Source organism: Aquila chrysaetos, chromosome 2 (genome assembly GCF_900496995.4).
Source record: "Aquila chrysaetos chrysaetos chromosome 2, bAquChr1.4, whole genome shotgun sequence".
Lineage (NCBI taxonomy): Eukaryota > Metazoa > Chordata > Aves > Accipitriformes > Accipitridae > Aquila > Aquila chrysaetos.
The window spans coordinates 67985955-68008284 of record NC_044005.1 but is presented as its reverse complement, the minus strand read 5'-3'; positions in this window follow the sequence as shown (position 1 = coordinate 68008284).

Genomic DNA, 22330 nt, shown 5'->3' with positions numbered 1-22330 from the left:
CAATGGATTAAGTTACTTAAGTGTGTTTTCTAGATTCAGTCTTCAGCACTGGAGTAGGAATGTATACTTAGTTAGGTTCTATGCCAATTCACTAATCATCATATATATATTAAGTTAAAAAAAAAAAGTGAGCAGTATTTAGTTCAAAATTTCAACTTTTGAGTGTATATATAGAAAATATTCCCCATTCTCTACATGAGAAGACAAACCAACCCAAACAATTATGGATAAGCAAGAATCTTACTTTTCTATATGTGCATCACAGAGGAAGGTACAGTATACACCAATGACCCATAGACACATGTCAAAAGCCAGTGAGACTTTTCAGCAGAAGAGGGAAATTCAAAAGGTAGATAATTGCCCTGTATGCCTTTGTACTGACCGATACATCCATATTGACATGAGGAAGTTGCACTTTACTAACAGCACCAGTCAAATAATCTAATTCATTTTTTACCTGTTTTTTTTAGGTTATTCACTGATTATTATTATTTTTTTATCTAAAAGCATGCAAATTTTAAAACCATAACTGTGATACATTTTTCCAAAACTCATCCCTGTACAGCAAATTTATCTGTGTAACTTAACATTGCTTGCTTAGCTCCATCAGCAGACTCTAACCCTGCAGACTCTCAGACAGGGCTGATACTAAAATGAAAACACCGAGCATGCAGTAGATAAACAATCAATAAGACAACAATGAGTAACAGTTTCAAAAGAGAACTAGACTTTAGAGTACTGTTACCTATTTTTGTATTTTTCTTCAATTTTTTTGAGGAAAAAAATGTGTATTTACTCCACAGCGCATAGTATACTCAAATACAGTTCATAATTCTTCCTTTGGATAGTATTTAAAATAAGTTCATGTTTAAATTACAAATGTTCTATTTTTGTGAACACAGTAATAATACTTATTCAGCAATTTTTCAGATCTTGTATATTCTCACTAATAGAGGAAATGCTTGATTCTAGTTCAGTTAGTAATATACACATCTTTTCATAAGAAATTTTAAAAGTATCTTTCCATATTTTCTTTGATTTTCAGCCTTGATCAATTCTTATTTGAAAAGGTAATTGTAAAGTCCCATGAGTCTCAAAACCAGCACTAATTAAATATTCACTCATTCAACCAAAAAGATTTACCAAGGAATGCTAATGATATGAACATCTTTCTTTTTGTGTAAATACATTGATTATTCTAATTAGAAACTGTTGAAAGTAAATAGAATCCCAGTGTTTGTGGGTTTGGGTTTTTTTCTTCTTTGTTGTTTTGTTTTCTCTTCTTTTTTCTGAACACTGAGTATATATTAAAAAAAACCTACCGGCGAATAAATCAGGATTATGATTTTCAATGTCATTAGAAATTGGGCATGATACTGAGTAAAACACAGCCAAATATAAATTGGAAATCCCTAATCTGTTGAGAACATCAAAATTTGGTTATTTTGAATCTTCACCACCTAGCTGTGTTCAACTTCGTTTTCCAGCTAAGGCAACATATCCTTGTGTAGTCACAGCTGTTAGTCAAGATGAGAATCAAAGGCCAGTCTCTAGACTAGGTGGTCCACTGGGCTACTAAGCTGAGAGCACCACCCTTTCTGAAATCAGTAAGCGATAAGAAAACAGCGTTGTATTCAAACACATTTGACATTCCAGGCTCGAAAAGCAACCATCTGTCTACAGCTAGGTCTTCTAAGGGAGTGGACTTTGGCACAAATGAGGCCAGGGACTCAAAAGTATGTCTGCATGTCTGGAATAAAATGCCTGAAATTCATCACTGCCACACTCCTGTAAGCATTCGAATGAAGAGAGAAGGGTTCGTTGGTTGCTTTTGTTTGTTTGTTTGGGTTTTAGTATTTGTTAAGTGGTCAATGCAAAATCCTAACATGAAATAAATGAAGATGCTTTTTTGTATGTTTGTTTGTCAACGTTCTTAAGATGAGCATGTCTTGATCAGCAACAGATTTTTAAACAATAATTTGTTTGCCACCATTGCGTAAATATTTAGGTAATACTTATTTTTGTAAATTAATTTTTATTCTTTTCTAGCTATACATGAAAGACAAAATTCACTCCATTGTTAAAAGGAACTCTAGCTATGATCTTTAAGTGAAGCAAATTTCTATATATAGTCAAGTAGAGATTTCCTTGGAATACACCCCAAAAATAGTAAATGAGTTATTCAGAAAAAAAATACTCTGCACGCCAAAGAATGTCTGGCTGTCCACAGACTGCTTAGTAATTTTCCTCATTTCATCTCTTTTCTGAAAGCTTTCTCTGTTCCTCATAGGGGATAAAGTTACACTCCACGAGATAAAGAAACCTCTACATATTTATACAGTATTTTTCTTCTTTTTATGTCATGGAAACGAATAGCCAAATCGTGTCTGCTTTCTGTGGGAATACTTTAGAGATGCAGAACCGCAGGGAATCCCCTTCTGCCCCGAAGTTCCTCCCTGCAGAAAATAGGACTGGACTGCCGTGCTCCCAGAGGTCAAAGGCAGAGGAGGACGGATGCTGCTGGCAGCGAGGCAGGCATGGAAAAGGGCATGCCCCTAAGCGGGGTGCAGCGTCCCCAGGAGCCAGCTGGCAATTGTGAAGCTGTAACCGAGAAAGCTTGTCTGCGCATATTGTACAGACAAAGTCATCAACGCTACCCGGCACACAGCGTGCAGTAGTACCCTTTGAAGCCTTATGAAGTGTGCTGAGCTGGTGTGCCCCAGAAATGCTGTGGAAAAGTTAGGCCCAGCTTGCCACTGAGCTGGTGCAACCTCGAACACAGCGCTTCCAGCCCGCCTCTAGCTCTGATAAAGCATCTGGCCCAAACTGACCTAAGCTGCATTTTTGTTTTTTGCATGTGTGCCTCTGTGCTCACAGGTGTGCACATGCAGACCTGTACCTGCCTTTAATGCTTGTCTCTGTCGGTTGTGTGCCTGTGTATATGCGCACATATAGTAACAAGACATGCCAAAATACTGAATTATCATTGAACTGAACTTTTTTCTACCGAGCATTCCTATGACAGGAGACAATAATGAACTGAGCGTGATATTTTACTTGTCTGTTGAAACAATTACCCAACTTGTGATCAAGGAGAATTGACAGCTACTCCAACTACTGTGTGGTTAGAAAGCAGTTCACATCATACTCCAAGAGGGAGAAAATGGTCACCTATTTCACTGCTCCAGGAGTTTACCTGTAGTTTTGAAATACACAGTTAAACTGAACATTTTATTCCTTTGGTATGGTCAATTTACCATCAATTTTTTCACTGTATGTCGAACATAAATGTTAACACTATCTTATATGAAAGTACTTTTACTGGTTTCCTCACATATTCATGACTCTCCTTTCATGCATACCTCAACACTCTTGGAATTGAGAGCTTCTTGTTTTCATGTTAGTTCACAGAATTTGCTTATCTCTCTCCTCATTTACGTTGCCCTAGATCTATAATTTTACTGTAGGGAATAATACTGTTAATACAAAATTTGTCATACAATATTTGTAGTAGCACCTCATTTTTAATCTTACTTTAATATGTTTAGTGTAGTTCCAGGCAGCAATGGTAATGAAAAAAGACGGTCTTCAAAAACAGATTTGCCTGAAGAACTATGTTTTCTATGTCCAAGATGGGATTACATTAAAAATGTCATTTTGGATATATGTTTATATTGGTACTATTTATATTATTCATATTTATATCATCCCTAGTTATAGTTATATTTCTACTATTTATACTTATATTTACATTTAGTACAATCACCTTCACTTTCACTATCATCTCAGTTAATTGCAAACTGATTAAATCAATGAATCAAAGTAAACAAGGATATTCTGTACTCTGATTTGGAAATGAAAATCAACTTGTATAGAAAATGGCCTAAAGTGTTCAATTTAATTCCTTTGTTCCTTCAATACTTTAAACAAAATATATTTTTAAGTATAACATCATACTTGGTACATGTAGTTTTCAAGTGATCCGGTGATTTTAAAATGTTTAATGTACGTTTGTATGTTTATTGTGCATATTCTAACAAAAATTGTGCATTTTGTTCTGATATGTATTTTTCCCCGAGAGACTTTCCTATATTTTTGTACTTTTCCTATCATTAAGGATGTCTTAAAAGATGACACAAGTAACTATTTAACATATTTTGTTGTCATTTCTTTCTTCCTTTTTTCTAAAGTACACTTATCTTCCTTGAGCAGAAGGAACAGAATGAATTTTGAATTCTTTCTGTGTTCTTTAGAATGCATTTGTATAGTACTTAAAATTTTGCCCAGAATGTGCGAGGTGGAAGGCAACAACAATCCTCTTTCAAGCAAAATGTTGTGATTTGTCCCTTACCAATCCGTGATGATCTTGAGCAATTTAATCTAAATAGACTCTGCTATTTTCACACATGAGTGGGTAACAATTGCCTCTGAGGTGCAAATGTGATGAACCATTGACCGTGTCATTCAAAGGGAAAAGAAGCCACAAAAGCCATAATATATGCAGTGAACATAAGGCTAAATTGTTATCTTCAGATAACAAGTTATTGAACTTTTTTTAATGTAAACTTTACGTACACTATGATCTTTTCTGTAAACCAGATAGCTGAAAAGACATAAAGGTAATTATTGGAAACCAATTGCAGTGAACTGCAGAACAAAAGCCATTCCTTTTTATGATGATAATTGAGCAGAGCGCTAGGCTTAGTAGGATAAAATGATTTCAAGCCTTTCTACATTGTGTTGATTAGGAGATTGAAAATCTGATGTCTTAATAAAGAGAAATGTACAGTTCTAAAAACACACTCCTTTTCTGCATTATCTTAAATATAGGTATTTTTCTCTTTGTCTTCCACGTAAACTGCAGTGCTAAGGGCCAAGTCCCACAATTACAGGTTACTTTCCATGAGACCCTAATAACTGCCCCAGTATGGCTTTGTTAACACTCAGTCCAGTGAACCAGACCATGTTCCCTCTGCCAAGTTGATCTGCCTTCAGTGGCTCACAGAGCAATAGCTACACCTCTTTCCCCTTTCTACTCTATTCCCACTTCTGCTAAGGCTCAAAAGGTAACTTTGGGGCTCAGAAATGTCAATCACAAAATGACTGTAGTCTTTAGGAGGACAAAGTGACATTTTCTGTAACCGAGTTCCATGTGCAATCTTAGTGATGGAGCATTTCAGGTCCCTGACATCAAGAACGATGTCCTGTTTCTGATAGCCTGAATCTCCATCCACGTTATTGTCTTCTAATTCCCTTTCTCTGTTTTAGTTATGGGTATTTGCTCAGAAAGAAAACAGCAAATCTTATGGTGGTAGGTTATTATATTTAATCATTATGATGCAATGGGTATAATTACCACAACATGAAACATTTCTACATTTATAATTATTTTGAAAGCTCATCAGGCAACTATGGATTTCCAGCTGCTGATGTACACAAGTGAAGGGAGATCAGGTTGGAAATACTTCTGAAGTCAGAAAACTATATACCTTTAGTTTCTGCTGTTTTGCTTTGGTTCTTATCTTTCTGTTTGGAATTGGGTTGCCTACAGGCAATGATTTGGAAATCTGGCTGCAGAGATTTTTCTTCCTACAGACTGTCCCTAGGGGATTTCTGGCCCAGATCCCATTTCATCCCTGCTTAAAAGCTACTTGCACGTGAGATGTGGAACACAGTGTCATACAGGACAGTTCTGCACAGATGTCGGCTGTTGATAATGATACACTACAAAGCTTTCAGTAGTCACAGTTAATTTTTTTTCCCCACAACAGACACGGCCTTCTGCTTATTCACATAGCTAGAAGCTCTTTTTTTCTCTTTTTCTTTTTTAATGATTTTGTCATTAAGAGATAACATCATTTTTTGAATTGAGACAATTTTTGCCTGTCAGAGTGCAAAGGAGGTAATCCCCTCTCCCCATCAAATGCAAGGCATAACATGCAGCAGAAACATTGTGTTTCAGGTGAAAAAGGGAAGGACAGATTGCTGGAAACCATCCATCATCCTTCTATTTGAGTAGGGGCAAGGAACCTCAGACTTAATCCTATTCAGAACTATTCAGACAAAAGAGATATCAATGAAAAATGTTGATTAATTACAAATAAACCTTGAATAGAAAAACATAGATTTCAGTGATTATTTTTCCTGGGGAAGTTTTCTTAAGATTCATTAAAGGTTTTGGTCAAAAATGGGAAAGAGAGAAAGGAACCCTCCAATAATGAGTTGCCTCATGGTTAGGGAACCCACTTGAGGTAAAGGACTTGAATTCATGTCTATAATGACCCATAAGATGCAGAGCTGTAAACCTCATTATCTAAAATTGGAATGCAGTGCCCTTACTATTAGTTATTCTGTCAATGAATTCAGTTTTGCAAGGTCTCATTATAGTCCCACTTAGGAAGTGTTGTCAAATTATAAACATTTTCCAAGAAATGAGGAAAATACATGTTTTCCTGCTTGCCTTTTTTTTTTGTCTTTTTCTTTTTTTTTCCATGACAGGCTATGTTTATTGGGTTTTGCCCCAATTCTGAGTCACGGGATTTTCCCAGTATGTCTGTCATCTCATGCTGTACTACCTGATCTTCCTTTAAACAAACACAACCTCTAACCTTTCTACTTGTAACCCTGAAGTGAATGTATTTATTTTTATCAGCAATGTCTCATTTAGTCTGAAGCATGAAATGAATGTAAATTTTTTTATTTATCACACTGTTGAGTATTAATACTAATGCAATCCAATTTTTACTGTCAAGAGCTATTTCTATGCTGATCGAAGCCTTCAGGAGAAAAGATAGGAAGTCCTCGTGTATGCGCTATGCCTCCTGTGAGTGCTCTTTGCGTCCACAATCTTGGGGAGGTAAACAGTGGGAGAAAAAAAGACTTTTAGAGGCAATAGTCCTCCATATCTGTCTTAATAATAACTGAAGCTCTTGTCCAATGACATCCATCCAGTTTTCTGAAGGTTCACAGACTACAGAATTCCATAGACATTACAATTGCCCATCCAAGGACAGAATTAGTACAATTCTGTTTCTTACCTTTACAGATGTGATGGAAATCTAGTGAAAATTCTTTCAGTTAAATTTTAATCTCAAAAAGGGGCACCTGAAGTTAACCATATAAATATCTGAAACCTACTGCCTATCTGCCTTCCATGAAATGCTTGAGCAAAGCAGTTAGAGTCATGGGTCTATTTTCACTAGGACTACCAAGAAAATGCAACAACTGCAATATCTAGAAAAAAATAATTCATTGAGTATAAAAGAAGTTACATTTGTCATCCATGCTGCCAAAATGTATTTAACTGCCAAAAGCAATTGAAATAAAAAATGTGCCAGGAGACAGGTACTCCTAGTGATGTTAAATTAAAATAAACATATAAAAAACAATAGAGGGACAACTCTCTATCAATAACTGCAAAGTTGAATTAGACTAGAAGCCCAGGAGGCAGGAGAGAATAAGGTTGAGTTTGGGGTTTTTGCTGTTGGTTTTTTTTTTTTTTACATATCATACTAGACTGTAGTTACAGAAGACATATGTGTTTTACACCTAGGAATTTCAACACTTTGAAAAGGTAATGTTTGTATCAGGCTGTTTTAATATGTTTATGTCCGACATGATTTACTGGCAGTTCCTGATTGGAAAAAAAAAATCATTTTACTCAATTATTCTCCAGAATAGAAAAAACCCCACAAAACAGTTTTTCTTGAGAATTTAGCAAGAATTTGTTTCTTTGTAACAGAATAATAAATGGTACACCTCTTAAAGGTGTGAGGAGTTTTAGGGGGCGGTTGTTTGCTGTTTTTTTTGTGAATGATGAAACCCAAGAGAAAGGAAACTTTAATCCAAATAAAACTTTTATTTAATCTGAATGCTGAAATAGATTGCAGTGGGAATTTTCCTCTTTTGCACTGTAGTGCAAAGAGGTTTGGAAACAACCACAACAGATTTCTACTGTGTGTGAAAGTTATCCATTACTATTAGGATGAAGGAAGTGCAAGTATTTCCATTTAACCTTTTCACTTTCCACTCTATTCTATACCACTCCACATACCCACCATCCCCTCTGCCCCCCCAATAATCAGTGTGGAACTGATGATTTATAGTCTGCTTTATTTTATATAAGCCTTTGAGCTGCACAAAGTACACAACCGAAATTAAGTCCTACAGTAATAACATGAGCTGGTTTGGGGGGGGGGAGGGGTGGGAGGATGGTGGTCAAAAGTGTATTAGCTCTACAAAATCTTTGCAATATTTCTTAAAATAAACTGCAAATTTTCCTGCAGACTGGTGTCCATCCGTCTCACAGAGAAACTCACGTTTCTATTCTGATGTTGATGGACTTTCCTTCCTCTCATTCTATAAAACCCACCTTTTTCCGTGACATGAAATTACCTTTGCCTGCACTGTGGCAAAATGGAGTGATTTACCTGAGACCACACAAGAAATCTGTAGCAGAGAAATTCACTGACCTTCCATTCCAATTAAAGCAGTAACCATTGAATTATCCCATCTTTTTCCTAAGTAGATGCTGGCCAAATATTTTTGAATAGTTAAGCAAATAAATAAATAAACCAGCAAAATAATCAATATATAAAAATATATTGGGTATGTAAACACTTTGTACTCACTGAATTTGGGATAACCCCATTTGTCTGGGTGAGAACTTTAGCTGTTTAAAATCAGAGTTGCTCTACAGAACTGAATAAAGCAATTCTGATTAATGTTCCTAGGTAAGGACCTCATCATTTTCCCTCATTCAAGTATTAGCCCTGTTAGCAATGAATCCTTCAGCTCTGTGTTTTAATGATACTCTCAATTGAAAACGTTATTATGGACCTATTCCTTCAATTCTATGTGACCATGCTAATTTATTTCAAGTTAGAAGCTGGCCTAATGCTTCCTGTGACAGGAGATCAGGTTTCAGTTGCTTGTCTCCAGAGCTATGCCAGCTGGGCTCTCCAGCTCAGTTTTAAAGGCTAAAAAGCCCAAGTTCCTTGCTGAAGTGAAAATAAAACAAGAAATTTGGGAGGACAGGCCATTCAAGAAAGAATTGGAGCTGGCATTTTCCATATACTCTATTTTTAATTAATTAAAAATAAAAAACACAAAATACACCACCCCACCCCCCCAGTCTATGTACGTAAAGTCTGAAGAAATGTTTTACTGAGAAATTATGCCAACATATTCACAACGTGTGGAGCTTTCCAATCAACTTTCTTTCTTGGCCAAAAACGTCCAAGTGAGCACAAACAGGTTTGTGGAGGATTTCTTTCTTCCTTAATAAACCTGTGAAAGAAGCAAGTCTTATGAGTGACAACCACATTTTCTATGCTTTTTGCTGGAACATTTGAATCTAATTCCTGATAAATATGCTGAATAGTTATTTTTTACATGCATTTTTATTAAAAAAATATAAACAATACTGCAAAAACAAAATTAAAATATTAATTGCCTTTTCTGTCCCCCAGGAGCAATGTGAGAGCTGTTATCCTCTAAGTATTCTCTCCAAAATACTTGGCAAGTAGTTCTAAGAATTTGGCTCATAATTAATGAAAAAATACTGTCAGGGCACAGAAAAAACACAAACCTGGGCTACTCCACAAGGGAAAATGAACCAGGAGCAGAGGATGAATGGGTAGAAGTCCCAGGTGAGGGTGCCTAAGGCCTGTTGGTGCATTCTGGGAGCACAGAGCACCTCTATGTTGCTTGGTGGTTTCCAGGAATACTCCTCAGGTGTGTAGCCCTGATAATCACCACGGTGGTGAAGCTTTCCTTGGGTGAATTTAGAGTTCAGCATTTGCTTTGTTTGGGCTCCTGGCTGCTCCTGCTTCCTGACCGTGGGGGGCAACTGGTGTGGGAAAGAGTTTGGGTGATGAAGCTGTAGGAGAGGAGAAAGATGTGAAAAATGGGGTGGATCTTCAGGGATCGTGGGAACTCTAGCAGGTAAGTAATTGGGTAAATGAGCTCTATTTTATAACCATCGTAAGCCTAACTGAGGTTAACTTTGCCTGTTTAATGTGAAGAAGGATACATTTGCCTCTCTGTAGCCTAGCACATTTTCTTGTTAAGTGGCCCCACTGTAGATAGTGTTTCTTATGCTTCAGTGGATAACATTTATTTTTATATTATTTTTATTGCTATGGGTGAAACAGTGATTTAATTAACTCCAGTGAGAGTTCAGTGGATAACTACTGTGGGGCTGGAATTCTCCCCATATTTCTGTGTTAAGTTGTAACTAAGCTAAGGAACCTTCCACTCCATGCCTGCCATTCTGCGCTTCCCTTGGACAAAAGCAGAAAGTGTTAATATGAAAAAATTCCAATTAATAATTCCAATAATTTGCCAGAAACACAACATCCACCAGTGTCAGATCTTGCAAATCCTCTATGAATATCTGCCCCCAGTACCAGAAACAGTACTGCACACACAGAAATCACAGACTGCAACTTAAAATAGGTCATTTTCCTGAAAATACTTTTGTGGATTTTCAGTGAATATTTCCATGGGAAGAGCACTTCTTTTACTCCTTTCTAAGGCTATATGAAAATTATTGACAAGCTGGTTTCTTGCAAAGCAATCTGTAAGAAAGCTATTTGTAACAATGGCAGATGTAAAGAAATTTCTCATATGATTGCCCATTTGCTTTTATCTAGAATATGATTTAAAGACTTTATTTTAGCAATAGTATTTTTTTTATTAATATTTGTGATAAATATAGCTGTTTTGTTTTCAGTTTTCCTTCTTTGTCTGTTGGTAGTACCAATCTGTTCTGTCTTATCATGGACAGGGCTAGTCAGAGCTTTAGCATGGAAATTATTTTTTTCATTGTATGGGTAAAGACTGTATAAAATAATGGAGCTCCAGGTTTTGACTGGGGTCTTTTGAGCACTGCCTAAAGAACAGTAATAACTGATACACAAAATCATATCACAGAAAAGGTAACTGGTAAACAAGAAGTCATAGTTCTTGTCAGAATGTTGCATTAAAAAAAATGGCAAAATCCATTATTTAGATTATAATTTAAGACTTTATGAATGTCTTTACTTGACCATACCAAGCTTGTCTTCAACCACGGCCCAAACTGGGCATGTGCAAAAGAATGTAAGAACACTGCAAGCATGTGTTGTACTTCCAGAATGGAAGAGAAACACTAAGTGAATTCTTACTCCTTCACCAGCATTAAGCAGAAATAGAAATACCAGGACCTGGGATAAGTATCTTTGAATGCTCATCAGCTTCCAGCTAATAATGACCATATTAAAAAGCTGTGTGCTTTGAATTAATTTCTGGAGGTTCTTTCTAATGTCTGCTCTTCCTCATTCATGAGGTGCTGAGAAGAGCAGTCATTCAGTAAACAAAAGAGTTCCAACCCAGCCTCCCATCATTTGTACTTGGGAGATATACTCATTCAGAAGTAGTTTTTTAAGTACTTATTATGCCTCAATAGACATTTCTTGTAATTTTGCCCAGAAGATAATTGAGAACACCTATGGGTTGCCCAAACCCTTCAGGCCCATTAAATCTGGCTTCAGCTATGCTTGGCCTACATTAACAAAGACTTTTGGATCCTGTTTTCTGTGTATCTTATAGTTCAATAATTTTACTAGTTGTGAAACTCTCTAGATACCCACAATACAGGAACATCTGCTGTGTAAGCATCTTGCAGTTGCTCATAGCAATGCACCTCAAATTTATTCTCATGGGCATTAAGTAGATTGTGCAGCAGAGGTATGCTAATGTATGCTGCAGGTCCTGAATACCCAGATGTCCAGACCTAGTGTGACTGCCTTTATAGCCTGTGTGTACATGTGCATTTTTCCCCTGCATAAGGACCAGAAGGTGGAGTAAAGGATATGCTCATGTCTGTCTCTACAGAGCATGGTGCTCTTCCTGGATGCCAGAGAGCAGCAGCATACCCCTACTTTGCAATTTAGATGTAGTACAGGCATCATCTCAGAAGGAAATGTAATATCTTTACCATGAACAAATACTTATTGTGAGATATCTGTACAATGAAACTTTGAACTCACTAGTTTTACATTTTCTCTTGACAAACAGCTATTCAGAGGGAAAAAAAAAAAAAAAAAAGACTAACTTAGTTTTTCTCTAAAACTAAAGTTTCCTATAAAGAAGATTTGCACTTGGACACCACATGTAGAGGACTAAACAACTTACTAATACTCCTTGAGGAGACTCTGAAAGCATATTGTTTTGACGGACTCATCCAGTCTTTCTTGAAACACTATAAGGGTAACAATATTATATGTTAAAGTCAAAAATATTTCATCTTTTCAAAATTTGAGAGGTGTTGAATAAATGAAGGTGGAGTGGGTTTTTACTCAGTGAAAGTAAGTTTGCTAAGTTTTACACACTCCCACCTATCTACAGTAGAAAGCAGATTATGTTAGGCTCCAGAACAGAATGTGAAAAAAACCCAAACAATAAAGTGATGCATTTTTGGACCAGATTTATTGTGTCTTAGTGATATCCAGATCAACTTTCCACTGTAGGAAGTTAAACTGTCAGACTTGCAGGCTTACTGTGGATGCCGGACAGTGCATGAACTCTAGCAATACCTAACTCTGCAGGTCAGACTTTATGCACTCAGCCATGTATTTGCAGCAGTTTTATCAATACCTCCAAAATATTATTTCCTTTATAGGTTTGCTGCGCAAAATATTGCATAATAGGACCGTTAAATAGTGTTTGCATCCTCTTTTTTAGCCCTTCAACTTTTGGTGCTGATGTTAGGAAGCCAATCTTCCTATACATCTCGTGAGATCAAGTGAAAGAAACAAGTTCTTCCAGAGGTGGAGAGTCAGCTCCATCTCTAACTGTCCTCTGCAAAAATTACTTCATTTTTAGAGAAAGGCAAGGAAATCAGCCTCATAATTTAGCCACCCAGATGCCTAAACAGCCCAGATGCCATATTTCATCTCAACCTTTTCCTGCAGAGGGATAGTTTCTCATTAACATTATATTATTTTCTAGTGCTGCTGTGTTTGACCAATCTATCAAAAATCTGTTCTAGAACCAGCTGTTCGAGAGAAATTTCAACATCAAGACACTGAATAAAGACGATAAGTAGTTATATCTGAACAGGACCTAGCATAACTCTTCTTACTCCCTGACGGAAACTTGGTAGACATTATCACCATAGAAAGCGATGATAATTATGCATGACTATTAAATATGTGCACCAGTTAACACCAAATAAACACCACCACCACCCCCCCCCCCCCTTTCAAATCAATATTCTCAATCATTTTTTTCAATAAAAGTCTTGGAGCTGACCACATTATGCCACTCAAATTATATTAATGAAAGCAGAAAGGCCAGGAGAAATCAAATGAATGGTTTTATTATGGCACCTCTGATCAAATGATCAGCAAAGGGGCTTCTCAGACTTTATTTAGATACAACCCTTCTCCTTCCCCTCATTAGAATAGCTTCTCTGCTAAGGAAGCAGCAGCGTAACACTGCCACCCACTGCCCCGCTTCGCACAGGTAAAGGCATGAGGGTGGATAAATGTTCAGGAGTAATCAAGTCTTTCCAGCTATAGTAGTGACACCTTTATTAAGATTTTGAAGCTCCTCAGGGTAAGTTGGTCAGGCTTTACTTACTTTGTTTTGAATCAGATAGAGTATGATCTTCACCTGCTGTTGTAAATTGGCTCTGGGCATTACCATACCTTTACGTGTCGGGTTTTGCTTACCCGCTTTCAGATGTCACCATTTTCCTCTATGGCTAAATACAGCAGCGCTTTGCTGCAGAGAAACTCACCCTCTGAGCTATCTCCAAATAACAGGCAATCTCTGTGACGAGCACCCACCTCACCTAGCATATTTAGGCAGGCAAGGAAAGCTGCTGCTATAAACTTATAATGCATGAGATGACGAGCAACATTTCAGTGAAACCGAAATACTTACTACTCCAAACTTTTCATTCTACCTTTCTGAATCACTGCATTTGCATATTTTACATTTATTTGAAGGAAACTTTTGCGTTTCTCTTATCAAAATGACATTGCTTTCACTTTGCTGATGCAGGAATCATTAAAATTCTACTCATACAGGCTCATGGATGCTATTTGTTTTTAGTTATTCATTAGTTGGAAAAAAGACTAAAACCACTTTAAACTCCAAACAGTAAGAGTTTTTTTTTTAATTGCCATGTTTGTATGTGATTTTAAATCATGCATTCACTTTTGTTTAAAATTGCATTCTGATTTGAAGCTTACGGTCTCAAAAGCCAATTGGAAATCTTGCTTGAATTATATTTTTCGCCCAGTTACCAAAAACCTTCAATCACTACTGGCATTCAAAGTACATGAGGCATAGAACATGAGGTGCTGCAGTGTCAAGATATTAGAAATTACTGCAAGGTCTTCTCATTTGAGCCCACACCACCATGCCCACTTCTGGACCTCTTGATATTTATAAATAATAAAGAGGAAAATTACTAGTTTTGCTCTCAAATACTCAGCAAATTACAAAGCACTGCTTTCACTCATGTAAAATTAATTCACAGGCTTGGTGCCTGGAATTACTTTGCTATAAGAAATTGCATTGTATCTCACATGCATTGAATATAGGACTTAAGGAAAAAAAAAAAATCAATAAAAGAAATTAAATATAGCCAGCCTCCCTCAAACAATAAAAATCAATGCTATGTTATCAGGTACCTAAGAAGCAGGTTTATTTTCAACATTAATCTGGATAGTAGTTTCATGGTAATTGATTTTTTTTTTTTTTTTATACTTAAGCTGTCAAAAACTATAACAAGCAATGATTACTTGCTATTTTCCAAATTCATAAAAGAATTGATTCTATGGGGATTGTGTTTTTTTTTTTTTTTCCCCCTCGTCTTTCTCTGACACTGAATGAGTTTTGTCAATGAAACAATTGCTAATCTTTCTTGTAGCGATGACAAAATTGAAAAATAAATATTCACTAGGCCTTAAATGGAACTGCTTTACAACTGTAGTGAATTTCTCTTTGTCAGTAAAAATAAAGCAATCATATCTTCATTATTTTGATTGGTAAACAGTGTTACAAGTGTTATCTATGGCTAATCTAAATGTTGCATTAAATATTAAGTTTTCATGAAATGGAAGAGGACTTATTCCTAAAAAATTAAGCTAAAACCAGACTATATATTGTTCACCTATTTTGACCAGACATTGTTTATGTTGTAGGAAAACAGAGCATAACTACTACATGTATTGTAGTACAATATGAAAAAACTGGTATTTTTATTAAAGTTTTCTATGGGAATTCTGAAACATGGGGAAACCTTAATATAAGGGGAAGTATGAATTCAGGAAATTCTTTTCCTTATTTAATATATCTAAGGATGAAGAAAGGAAGGTAGGACAAATATGTAAATAACTTAATTGCATGCAATCTGGAAACACAAAAGTTAAATATAAAATAGGATGCAAATCAACAGCAGGTTATTGCAAAATGAAGACATATCATCCTGTCTCGGGGATTAACTTCAGTTTTCAGTAGGCCAGTGGAGAGAAGAAAAAAAAAAGAAAGGATTTCTGTACAAAGCCTAAGAATCCTTGGTAAATTTTCCTGGTTATTTTATACAAATCTTATCCCATTATACCATGTGCTTAAAGGAAGAATATTACCTGGAGAGTAGCGAACAAATAAAACAATTTTTGCACTGTTTTGATTTATCCTGACAATCTACATGTAAAATTCCTTCCAGTTCCTCAAGACAAATCAGAGCAGTAACAGTCATACTTATTCCAGGCAATTTGTAACTACGCGAGAGGTTTATTAACACAAACTTGCTTTCCATAAATAGCGGTGGCAGCTGGAGCAGCAGCCAAGTTCGAGCTGGCAAAATTAACATAACAGAGAGGCACACACCTCTTCAACAGCATCAGTATTGGCAACACCGTGCACAGTATCTGATCGCATTTATCATGAGAGTGGCATGGCTGTAGACAACCTGGAAGATGTTATGTCATTAATATTGATATGCAGTTCTGCCCCAGAAGAAAAAGGGGCAGACACAAAATTCCTCAGTAAGCATTGTATTTTGCTTGTTATGATGTGTGGAATGAAGTGCTACAGACTATTTTGTATTACTGGAGAGGGATAGCAGTTAGACGCAGAAGACAGACAGGAGGTTTTCGACTCCATCCCTCTACCCAACTGTGAAAGCACTCTTCAGTATGTTTAATTCTTTTATTGTCCAGTCTTGTTTTAAATGTCTTAAGCTTTGTAATTTTCAAGACTTGCCATGCAAAAATATTTCATATTCCAATACCAAACATTATTAAGATTTCATTCACTCCCACTTTCTCTTCAGACATGCAGCTTAAATCTTACCTTTTCTTAAAATTCAACAGTAATTATTCATCCTTTCCCTTTTGTACTGATTACAGACTTATGCTAATAGCAGCTTTTTCCTTGTTTCAGCCAGCACAGAAGAATTTCTATGGTGATCTTTCTCATTTAGGTGCATGAGCCAATTTGTATTTTTTAATAAATTTTTGATCCCATCTACTTTAAACATTCTTACACTATCACCTTCCTCCTCATTGTTGCTGAGGTATAGTATTTCTTTTCCTACCACAGTATTTTAATCTCTTCTATTCCCTGATCGGTTTTGACATTTTTTTTGAACTGCCGCAATAATTCATCACTACCCTACTGGCAGAAATACGCCAAAAGACTCAATCAACACTGCGAGCCAAAGATATGGAGAAGATTATAAACCTTTGTAAATAACACAGACAAATGAACAGGGCATATTACCATTAACATATTAAAATATACACTATGCCAGTATTTAAACATTCCCACATTATTAATAGAGCCCAGAACCTTCATTAAGCATAAATTTTTTCTTTTTTTTTTTTCTTTTTTTTTCCCTCTCTGATATACAGATAATTGTATTTTGATAGCACAAGTTAAAAACCACAGGATTTCTCTTTGAACAGATTACATTTTTTCAGTTGGGATAAGAATGTTTTCCTTTTGACATTATGTCCTATTTCTGTGTATTCTTTATTAGATATTGTTGTTATTGTTGCACTATAGTCAGATATCTGCCCTGTAGAAAGAGTAGTAAGAATTTTTTTTCATGATGACTTACTATATCATATAATAAAATGTACTGGCAGTGCAGGAGGTTATTAATTTCAATGGTTTTCAAACAAAAAGGAAGAAAGAAATCACAACATGGGGGATCCTTCCTTAGATGAAAGGTATACATTGTCACTTGCACATGTGTAGACTTTGCCAGAAACTACAGAAAATCTGAAAGGTCTTGCAGAAGCTTCTCCATTTATTAGTCAACATCCATCAGCATTCTAAAGCTCAGCCTCTCAAAAGACAGGCCTATGCCCCATAGGAGTACAAAAAAAAAAAAAAAAAAAAAAAAAAAAGGCAGCACTTCGAGGGATTCTTCTACATTTCTATTTTCATATAGTTATCTGTCACCATGGTATCTTAGGAGCCCAACTGTTAGCGGAGCTCCATTGTCATAGGCACTTTATACATGCATGCAACAATAAGAGGCAGTCCTAGTTCTGAAGAAAACTCACAAAGAAGATGTGTTGCAATGCCACCTTCTAAAAGTACTGCACCAACAGTAGGTAACATGAGCTGTAATTTTCTTTCAGTTCTTCCAAGAGATTAGAACATGGAAATAAAATTGTTTACTCTAGCGTTTAAGAGTAGTGAAATCTCCGTAAAAATCCAGTATCATCTCATTTGCTTTGACTTCCCGTTGCTTAAGAGAATAGAAGCTCTTGGCATGAACAGGTAATGCTTTCCCAATACAAAGAAATCACTTATCAAATATACTGAATATTTTCTTTAAATACTTGCAAGTCTGAAAGGTTAAGTGACAAGGTTAAGTGTCTAGTTTTGCACTCTTTTTGTTCCTAGTGTGCTCTGAGGTTTTCCTTAATGATAGGATTAAATATGGTTTCCAGCTACAAACAGTTGCTTGTCGTTCCCTGTAGGTTAGTCTCTATATTTTGTGCTTATCACAAACAAAGAGGAAATAACTTTCTCAGTCTTTGTGAGTCTCTTAAAATGCACACGCTTTGGGGAAATCATATTTTCTTGAAGGAAATGAGGCATGACCAATCACACAAAACGTGAGAAAATCCCTTGATAGGTGACCTTTGCCACGTGTAAAAGAAGCTGTTCAGTGGCTGAGATTTCATGGATTTCATGCATGAAAATCAGATTTTCTGGCCACCAGTGCTGTTCAGTAAATAAATAATCCATCATTGTGTCAAACAGTAGAAACATGAAGATACTGGCATTGCTAACTGAATAGAGGTTTTTAGTTAGCAACTTATGCAAACCCTATGTTTTGTCTTCAGGAGCTGTACATGTCTTTTTTGCAGTGTTTAGTTTTCATTACTTGAACTTAGGTTATTCATGTTTAGGACAAGTGTGAATGAAGTCTGTGGTAGGGACTATATCACCAATTTGACTGTATATACCCAGATGAACATATATAAAAAAGAATAATAAATAATACTATTATACAATACACTCTAGGAGTGCTTTTTGGAGCCTTTCATGGGGGAAGAAATCCTGCACTATAGTGTTTTAGAGGAATGTTAGGTATTTTTCCGATATATATTAGAGGCACAGAGAACCACATATTCAACACAAATTCATGTAGCTATGTTTTACCTGAGTGTGTGATGTAAATTTGCATGAACTAGTAAAATATTATTTTCTCATCTATATTTCATAATCCCTGATCAGAACTTGTATTTATTAATCAAACATTTTTCTCACTTATATGTAGAAGATACTCTTCCATGTTGTCTATAGCCAAAACTTGAACTACTTTTTTTTTTTTTTTTTTTTTTTTTTTTTTTTTTTGGTCAAAGGAGTGAGAACCTCGGTACTTAGCATGAAATGACTACACAAAAGGATTTTAAAAGTCATTGCATAGTTGTCTCTTTTCCTTAGACAGGAAATTATCTACATTAGCTTTAATTTTGTTTATCTAAAAAGTATTTAATCAGTTGACATATTTAGTCTCATAACTAGAATTTTAATGCTGTAGTTAATTGTGCACAGTTTTAATTGCCACTGTTTTAAACCCAAGAAATATTAATTATAATAAGGCTTAGCTCCCTAGAACTCATCACAGTAATGAACTGCTCACTTTTTCACATTCACCTTCTGGCTTCTCTGGACAAAGAGATGTCATGACTTCTTCAGTCCACCACGTAACTGACACTTACTATTTGGTTTTCAGCTCCTCACCATTCCCACTGCTGACATTAAATAAATAAATAAATATAAAAATATACTTTTTTATTCTCCTCATGACATAACAAACATCTTTCCTTTACTACTTGTGTCCTACAAGTCCTACAAGACTTATTTATCCAGTTTAGAGGCTTATTTACCCAGTTTACAGCTCCTTTCTACCTATCAAATACAACTACAGATAGGTTACTGTAGTCACTCACTCATTTTAATATGCTGCAGCATGGACTCAGTATGCTTTATCAAAAATATCAGGTGTGATCTACAGTTCCATTAAAATGCATTAATATTATAAAACCATGTAACAAGATGTAAAAATAGGTTAAAGTAATACCGTTGGGTATTTTTGTTGTTGTTTTTTTCTTAGAGCAAATTAATTAATTTTTTTTTCAGTCACAAAATTTCCTGCACCTTATTTAAAATCCACACTACTTTAGCACTTGAATATGAAAAGATTTATTAAGCTGCTCCTTCGTACCCATCAGACTGGTTAGAAATTCACTGCTGGCTCCCATCTATGGATCAAGTTAACGAATTATTCTGACAAAAGAAATATTGATTAATTTGCTTTCATAATCTAATATATCAAATTTATAAAGTCCTAACCATTCAAATATTTAGCATTGCTATTTTTCTTTTGTCATTGCTTACTTGTAACGAGAGGTTGCATCAGGAAAAATATTAGAATCCATTTGTGCATTTGTGTGTGTAAACACACAAATGCACAATGTTTCTTTGTGATTTGGCCACACTGGTGTGAAGATCAAGACAAAAGTGCTTCTGATACAGTAGGTATAAGACAACTATGTGTTCATGCATATATATAAATTTAGTTGTTCTCGTTTATTTTAACTTGGTGATCAGATCAAGACTACATGTTAGCTCATCCATGTTTTTAGTGAGAAATAAACAGAAGTCTTAGAAATCATCTTCATGAAAAAAATCCACATCTGTTTGTAGGAAAAAGATGCAGAAGAGCCCAAAGACAGTTAGCAAAAGTCATATGATGCTTTCAGGGAAGGTTGCTTCCTTCCTTGAAAAGGAAATTCCAGGTGGTCTGTGCTGGTCACGCTTCCTAAATCAAGGCTTTCCACATGACCAAGGCTTTTAAGTTTGATGCAAAACAACAGATTGTCCACAAATTCTTCTAGAGTAATCTATGTTTGCAGAGAGGACAATTGTGTAGACCAAGCATGCCCTTAATCTGGCCTCTCCCTCAGGCCATATTGGATGTGTACTTTCTTCCAGGTCTGTCCTGTGACAGTTCTGGTAACTACTGCAAGTGCAAAAGTGAGTAGCTGGTTTCACAGAGATGACTCAGCATTCCCTAGGCATTTCTTCAGTTTTAAAGGAAACATCCGATATGCTTTTTCTTTCCTTTGTGATAAAATTCTGAATGGTATTTCATCATTATTAGATGGCTTGTTGAGGAAGCTGCTTGACTTTTATTGTGACTGAAAGTAGCAGTGGGTGTACATTTTTTGAACGTAACCAGTATGACTTCTAAATGGGAATAAAGCATGTAAAATGAAGCAAACAGTAGGAACCAGCTCTTGCTCAAAGGCAGGCTCTTGACTTCAAAAGGTGTCACTGCCATAGTGTCATGTTAATATAATATAATAAGGCAACCCTTGAAAATTAATTTTCTGATATTTTCATCTATCAGTGAGATTTGCAAGACTTTTTGCATTCGAATGTGGGGTTCACTCTCCTTTATTTATCAGGAAGCAGAATGAAATCTCAGCATATTCTAAATTGTAGAAGAGAAAAAAATACAGTGAACTCCCACAAAGCAGCCATAATTCCCCAGAATTTTGGCTATACATTAATACAGTTTTATGTTTATGGCATAAACATGCTCTTTGTGGCATAAAAATATTCTTGAGTGATTACAAGAGTCTAAATTGGGTGTAGGATTCATTTGACCTAAGTTTAGATGTCCAAAAGTTTGGTTAAGCCGGAGCTGGTCATGCTAGACCATCTTATAAAGTGAAGAATACCAGACTTTTAGGAAAAATGCATCTCTCTTAATGTAGACAGCTATTTTGGGATGAGTATAATTGCCTCCTGGATGTGCTACTTCTGTTGATTGGAAAGAGAAACGAAGTTGACCAATTTAGAGTCAGATGGTTAATTTTAGATATATAGATTAGTCTGAGATGAATCCCACCAGAGTTTTAAAGGTCTGACCACAGCCCGTCCAAACTAAATTGTGTGTTGCATCTGTGCTGTAATTTTCTTTTTCCTCATATAGTATAGTGGATGATAGAAAATAATTTGGAATTTACTCTTTATGCATGGGTGGTTCATTTAGCTATGCATTCAGAACCACTAGGCAAGGTTTTATCATCAAAAGTTATTCATTTATTGCCAGCAGGTATCTTAAGATGTGAAAAGAATGGAATATATTGAACTAAGTCATTGATGCAGCCCAGATTTTCTCTCTGGTTTTGTAGTGTTATTGGAGCAACACTCACAATCAAAAGATGCTGTATTTGCCAAAAATTGATGGGAAAATATACTGTTGTATGATCAGAAAACACATGTGTATGTGCAACTGTGTTGACATTGCAATTTGAGCCTTAGTTTTATCTTCCTGATTAAAGATGTCTGCCTTTGGAGTATAATCATCCTACACAGCCTTTATAATCCAGGGAAATAGATGAAAGAAGTAAATAATTTGGTTTTTAGGTGGATTGACCCTTTCTTTGGAGACTTCCTGTTACCATTTCCCTGGCAACACGGTGGGTGGCATCTACTTTGTCCCAACACTTACTGCTCCTCTCATCAGAACACTGAGCCCGTGCTTTGCTCTGTAAGTACTCAGGAACTCAATGTGAGTTGGTGACGCCTGTGCCTCTGCCACTCTTTTTCACTCCCTCGGAAGGACTGGAAGCTTTTGGAGAGGCAGAATCAGTCTTGCACATCCTTTCCCTCCAGCAGAGTCTTCACTCAGTGCCGTGAGGAAGGTCACGATAGATGGGCCAGCAGACATGGGCATTGAGAGGCTTCTGCTGACAGAAGCACAGCTAGCTCTGAGACTGCTAGCTCTTCC